At 36.4% G+C, this 7,405-nt stretch overlaps 1 long non-coding RNA gene across 2 annotated transcripts; it reads left to right on the top strand.

The window, feature by feature from the left end:
- Positions 1–893: 893 nt before the first annotated feature.
- LOC110916550 lies at positions 894–4,371 on the top strand. 2 transcript variants are annotated; one of them, XR_002579832.2, is made up of 2 exons: positions 894–1,248; positions 2,694–4,371. It is a non-coding gene; the product is annotated as an uncharacterized LOC110916550 (long non-coding RNA). The 2 variants fall into 2 exon arrangements; XR_004884797.1 differs by having other exon boundaries at positions 2,687–4,371.
- The last annotated feature ends 3,034 nt before the right edge of the window (positions 4,372–7,405 follow it).

Raw genomic sequence — 7,405 nt, 5'->3', positions numbered from 1 at the left:
TTGCTGACCTAACTGCTGAGTATAAAGGAAAGAAAAAGGAGCTGGTGGATGCAAAAATGGATACTGCTGAAGCCGTATCAAAATGGTCAAAACAACAGACTGATGAAGCCTATGAAAGGCTAAAGAAAAGAAAGATAACTGTTTCAGGTGCTTCAAAGAAACGAGAACAAATGATGAAGCTTGAACAGCAGATTGAAAACCTCAGAACATTGTTCAAATCAGCAAACAATTCTACTCCTGTGATAAACCAAGAAAAAGGAAAACAGCTGTCTGAAGAAGAGGTCAAAGAAAAGGAAGCTGAGTACTTCAATGATACCATCATAAAAATGGGTCTAAAAGAAGAAACTTCAACAAAGCTTCAGAACCTTTTTAAGAAGGTATTAAACAAACCTGCATCACCAAACACTTCAACAGACATGTCAGAAATTGAAAGGCAAGAGCAAATTGAAAAAGAAACTGCAGAAGACATAGTTGCAGCAAACAAAGTCATTGAACTAGCCTTCAAAAGAATGTCTGAAAGTCTGCAAGTGTTCACAAGGCCATCATCTCCTAACTCATCAAAGAATAAATCTCTCCCAAGAAACCCAAGTGGATATCTGATCAAAAGACCCACGTATTGACTCTGGTCAGAACCAATGGTGAGGTGAAGTACATATCAAGGAAAGAAGCACTAGGCCTTAGTGTTGAAGATTTGAGGGATCTCCTTGAACTTACACTGTGTAGGGATGAAGATGATCTAAGTTCCAAGGAATTTGAAGCTGAATTTAAAAGACAAGCTAAGGAACTTTTGGTGAGAAATAAAGGTCCTGAATAATGAAGGGTTTTGGCATTATCTGTTCCAGGGGGATATTGTTGGGATTGAACCCTACCAGAGGAACATATAATGTGTAACACCCCAAAACCCGAATGTTTATATTTGTCGTATGTCCATATAAGACACATCATGAAATAAATAACTAGGCTAATTAACCTAGTTAAGTATATGGCAAAACTATTAAATGGAGAGAGTTGTGCCAAATGTGTTCTAAGTGCCAACATGAGGGACTAATTGAAGTAAAATGGAAGTTGAGTTATTAAAATGAAAAATAAACACACACAAACACACAATTCGTGTGTGTTCTCGAACGTACAGGGGCTTCAAGAAGCCAAGCCCTAGTTCTTCAAAAAGCTTCAAATTAAGGGATGATTCAAGGCTCAAATTCGTGAATTCTCATGGATTAATGATCACCATCACAAGGGGATCATAAGGTATGTCTCGATTCTCAGTTTTGGAGAACAACCGTGAAGTGGGTTTTGATGAATGTATGAATTCGATCAAAAATTGGCATGAATACTTGCTAATGTTATCATGTTTAAATCGAATCATGGCTGAATTTTAGTAATCTTAGGGATTTAGAAGGAAACCATGTTTATGAGTATGAGAAAGACTATGATGAACATGTGTTTAGTGATGATTTTGATTATGTTGATGCATGTGTTATGAATTAGGTTTTGATAGTAATATGATGTAGGTGACAATATGATTTTGTTTGAATGTAATGGTTCATGAGATGAATTTGGGAAGAACATGCTTAAACCACTTGTACACTATGCTTGGAAAGGAGATTGCACACCAAGTGTTTGATGAAATGCCTAGTATAGGTTAGTGTGTGTTATCACTTGTATGGAATGTTAATTAAATAGTAATGAAGGCGATTATGTATTACAAGTATGAAAAGTGCTTAGTTATGATGTTGTGTACAAAATAACATGCTATGTGTATCGAGTAACAAAGCTGATTAGGATTAAAATTTGTTGCGCAACAATTTTGCAAAAATCATATAAAATCATAGGAAGGACCTGTGAGGTCGAGCCTTATATGCTCAAAAAGCTATTTAAACATATTACGTTTTGTGTTTGAACATGTTTGTTGAATTCGGATGTTAAACAGGCCAAAACAGTGCCCAAAGTCGGCAATACTGTTTTGACAGCAAGCTGTTTGGAAGCATTTCAGCTTCTGTGCTGATTTTGTAAAAATCATATAAAATCATAGGAACGTCCGATTGTTACGATCTTTATATGCTTAGAAAGGTCTCTGAGTGTAGATCATTTCATATTTGAACATGAAGAACTGAATCAGAAGATAAATGGGTTAAAATGTGTCGTGAACAGCTGCTGCGCAGAAAGTTGCTGCACATTTTTAGTATAAATATTAAGTAAAAATAGTTGTATTGTTATGCACACTTGTATGAATCATGAACTACTGATTTTAATAAATTATTAGTAAGTTATTTGATTGTTTTAAGTGTCTAAAACACTTACCAACTAGTTTATGCATATGATTGCACCAACGGGTCGAAACGGGTTGTTGATAGAAAATAGTAGAATGGATGTGTAAAAAACCAAGGTGTTAAGAGATGGTATGAAATGTTTAACGTATGAAACAAGTTGCCTAACTTAGAAAATGTTATCATTCTAAGTATGGAATTTTGAAAAAATAATGAACATGATGTAAATACATAATTATGCATGCTAGAAGCTCATGTATGACTTTTGTGATGATGAAATGATAAATTGTTAGATTGATTAGCATTGTAGTATTATGATACATGTTGAACTTGTTAAGCGATTGACACGTGAATAGAAGTGTGATTAGTGATGCGTATGATTACGTATACTAACTATTGAATGGATGTAATGGAATGAGATAATAGGAACGTGTCAAGGAGAGCTCAAGCATAGGAGGATAACGGGTCAAGATAAGGCAAGGTCACAAATACACTTATTGGAGCACTCAAGGTAAGTGATTTCTATAATCACTTCTTATTTTATTTAAGTAAAGTAGCGTTAGTTGATTAAGCATGATGGGGTTTGAAGTTTCATATGGTTTTGGTCGTATGAAATTGGTAATTTTAGCTTAGTAGACCGAATGGGACAATATAAAGTTGTAATGCTATGACGAATAATGTCTATGTAATGGCTACGGTATGTAACCGGGTAATGGGTAAAATTGCACATAAGTGCACCAACCGAGAATGGGGACTTAGGTTAATGGGTCAAAGTGAAGGTATACTTTAGCACGGAACGTTTGTACAAGCAATGTCGATAGTATTTCATGTGCCCGGTTAGTGTAAGGTGTTATAACATTAACATTATGTGAGCCTTAAGTGTAAACATATGAGTTGTTGATAAATGCATGACGGGTCGAATAATTCGTAATGGATAATAAGCCGAAAATGTATAAGTTAAGAATTTCCTTAACCCGGATGTTGGATTTTAAGTTCACATAATAGAATGTTAGTTTACAATCATGCAGGAAGAAACGGGAGGTTAATCGGGTAAACGGTTTAAAAGCTATGCAAGTTTTTGTGCGTGCGAACGACAAAACAACACAGCAGAAAAATGGCAAAACTAGAGGCCGTCGTCGACGCCCCTATGGGCCGTCGCCGACGCCTTGTGCATTTTCAGTTTTCTCCGACGCCTAATTTTCCTGTCTACGGAGGTTTCTGGCTACGCGAAAAACTAATAGCCGTCGCCGACGCCCTATAGGGCCGTCGTCGACGGCCTCCACATGTTTTAAATGCTGAAATTCGTTAATTAAGTTATTTTGTGTACCGTAAGCTTCGGTATATTAACCGTGGTCTACGACGGGCCTCCCAAGCATAATTTTGAATGTTTCCTTGATGCTTTTGGATCATAAATCCAAGTCTAAGCACTCCATAATTAATGTACGAGTATGATAAGTGAATGCGAATAGGTTAAATCAAGAATTGAATGTAAGTACGTATGTGTAGACATGATTATGTAAGCATTTAGTTATGTATATAGATAAGTAGATGTGTAGATATGTAGGTGCGTATGATTAGACGTATGAATATACGAATGCACGAAGTAGGATTTATCTCCTATGAAAAGAATGGGACAGGTATGCATGTATACATGGTTTCAATACGTTTGAGTATGGACGTTACTAATGATGTGCTTGAGATTGGAATGTAATGCAGGGATGAGAACGTCAGACTCTTGTAGAATTGAAGCCGAACCTGGAAGCCGAACTCGAAACAAAGGAATCCGAGAGGATAGTCGAATGAATTAAAGTTTATGTTGTTGAATGTTATATGATTTTTAATTGTACCAGATTATTGTTGTATGATGTTGTCAATGACTAATGGTTAAGTTGTATGTGATGTCCACAGGTACTACACGGATTTCTTCTACCACTATCGAAGATAAGCGGGCATAGATCGAGTCGAATAACAAGGATTGTACGGAAAGAACGGTTACGTAGTCTTAATTTTGTAACACATTAATTTGTAAAAAGGGAAGTGAATTTTGTAAGCTTCTTGAATGTGTGTATTATTTTAAGATCGTAAAGGAATTTTTAAAGCTATTTTTCCGCTGCGTTATCTTTAAGTTCTTACACGATGATCTTACAGGGAATCGTTCTTATTACGAACGGGTCATGCCCGAATTTTTCTTAAATAATAGTATGGTAATATTACTTTTCGGATTAAGAAATATGGGCGTTACATAATGTAAAGCCAAAACGGGATCACATCAGTGGACTAACAATAAGCAGCAACCTACACTTTGCTTTCCCCTTGAATGTGGCTCAAACATCTGATATGCTCCAAAGTACTGCCTATATCAACATCTGCTGACCTACAACTGCTGATCAACACAAAGACTGATGAAGACTAAAAGCCTTGCTGTTCAATCTGCTGCCTTGAGTCAAGCACTGCTGTTCATGACAAGTACTGCTAGGTTCACAGCAGTGGAATGATGCAACAGCATTTCTATTCATCTTATGTAAACTTTATACACTATCAAGAGTTAGCAAAGCAGTAGTTGTATAGATCAGTAGATAGAGTTTGTTAGGTTGTTAGATGTCACTTTCATGGTGACGTCAGCTGAGATACTTCAGTGGTTTGGATTGTCTATAAATGTAACAGTACCCTGTACTGTTACATCTGATCGTTTTGAGTGAGTTCTTCTCCTCAATTCAATCCTTTCATCTTGTACAACCAACCTTGGGGCATCAGGCTGAGGGGGAGCTTAGTATTGTAAGCATGCTTGTAATCTTTTGATTTTCATTGTAATCATTCAACTTAATGAGAAAGCATGTGTTTATCAAACTATTCTCTTCTTTGATTATGTTTATAAAGTTTGTATTCATTTCCGCTGCACTTTACATTGTCTTATATCCATTGATCTGTCAAATTCTTACAAACAAGCATAATCATGACAGCCTCCGATCCTATCAGAATTCGTATACTATTTTTATTTGTTTTATTTTTCTTCTTATATAGATTTCAACCATTAAAGTAAGAGAAAAGTGGTGTGTTTTAGAATCTTTGCGTATCATGATGGCTCCAGCAATCGAAACGGCGATTAGGCAAACGTGTTTTGGACCATATGTAGACAATAGATGCACCATATGTGATAGCCTTCTTTTAATAGGCGTTGCACAACTACAAATATCGACTCCTTTTCCCCGTCTTGGTATTTCCTATAGATTAGGGGGGGACCTATTTGCATTCACCCCTAAACAGTTTTCTTTAATAACGGGGCTACATTTTGGCCACACCTCTTAGTCACCTATAGACCACCCGAACTCATTTAAGAACAGATTTTTTTGACCTGGATCAACTGTTAATTTTGGAAAAATAATGTCTTTATTCGAGAACCTTCGGGATTTTAACCCAGATGACGGGACGAGAATATGTCTCCTCATGCTTATCGGTCAAGGTTTTTTAGGTTGGCAAAAAACAAATGTCGTTGATAATATGCTCCTAGACCTTGTGGATAATCTAGAAGAATTCACACAATATCCATGGGGTAATAATTTTTGGGAAAGTACGTATAATGCCGTATACAATTTGCACAATCGGCAGGGAGACGCTAAAGGTTTTTCTTTGTCGGGATTTGTCTGACCCTTCAAGGTACCCGTTAATGTCAAATAGTACAGTTATTTAGAAAATTATATAAAATTTTAATAAATCCTCTTATGTAGATGTGGGTTTTGGAGATTTTTCCCCAATTTAAGCGATCAAGGGAATGGTTTGAAGGTGAGACGATTCCCCGATTTTTGGGATGGAAAGAAGGGAAGAAGTTTATGAGGGTAACTGTGGACGGCATGCTTCAACTTGCGGTAAAGGTAAAAAACCTTATCTTTAAATATAAGTAATTTATTAATTATATTTTTAGTGTATTGTAAAAAAATTTTAATGTTTTTTTTGTTTTAGCATTGCAGAAACGTGAATTTAAGCCGCCTTTGTTTATATTGCCCACTGAAAATGAGCTGCGAAGCATGTGGTATTTATCTAGTTCAGATTATTTAGACGCTGAACGCCGGATGTATGCCAATGCAATGCCGGGCAAGAATCCGGTTCCAATGGCCGCTGAAATCCCCATCCAAATGCCCACAAACTTCCCGGGTCCAATTCCACACAAAATGCAGTTTTCTCCCGTTGTCGACCCACAACAGTTGAGGTCTGTCATGAACACTTTGTTCGGTGACGATGGAGCGAATCAAGGTTTTAATCCATCATCGGATCGACAGGAAATACCGCAACAGAATTTTGTTCCAGACCCGTCCACATTTGGAGCAAATTACGAGAATGACATGATTTCAAAATTTAAATCATTATTGGATGAGAACAACCGGAAAATCAGAGTGATAATGTCAGAGGTAATGGAAGCATATCGTTCGACCCCAAAAGAACAACCTGTCAGGACTCCGGTGAACGTGCCAACGCCAAAAGAACAGTCGCACACTCAGAGTGATAATGTAACGTTCTTTGTCAAATATTTTTTTATAATAATAATATCTACTAATAACCCTTAATTTAACCGTCATGGTTTCTTGTAGGTTGTTGCTGATTCTTTTCTCAACTACGATAATGCCTACCACGTCTCTATGACCCCAATGATGCATGAAGATTTTGTAAGTTTTTACATTTTTAATATTTTTATATTTATTGGTTACCCGTGAAGCTACATTTATGAACTATTTATTCTTATATATAATCATTGTTGTAGAATGAGGATCCTGAAATGATCAAATTGAGACGATCCGAAAGACTTGTGAAGCCCGCTGCAGCTTTGTTATCCCCGTATGTTGCTTATAAAAGGATTAAAGATAAACAAGCCAAAAAGTTAAGTAATGAGGATAGACAAATTGCTTTTATCAAGCAGTGGTATTCAGGTAGTGGCAATAGACATCTTTCCCTAACAATGGGTGGATGTGTCGGTCCAGATTTTTGGGAGTCATTGCTAGGCGAGGACGGTAGTGGCTGGTTAAGCTCTGATGTAAGTAATGTTGTCTATAAATAAAAACTATAAAGAAATAAATTTATATTTTATTTGTATATTGTTTTCAAACTAACTTTAGAATATTTAACAACATATATTTGGGTGGATGATC

The sequence above is a fragment of the Helianthus annuus genome, chromosome 16 (genome assembly GCF_002127325.2).
Source record: "Helianthus annuus cultivar XRQ/B chromosome 16, HanXRQr2.0-SUNRISE, whole genome shotgun sequence".
Taxonomy (NCBI): Eukaryota; Viridiplantae; Streptophyta; class Magnoliopsida; order Asterales; family Asteraceae; genus Helianthus; species Helianthus annuus.
Note: the sequence above shows the minus strand (reverse complement) of the source record. Positions and strands in the feature narration are given on the sequence as shown.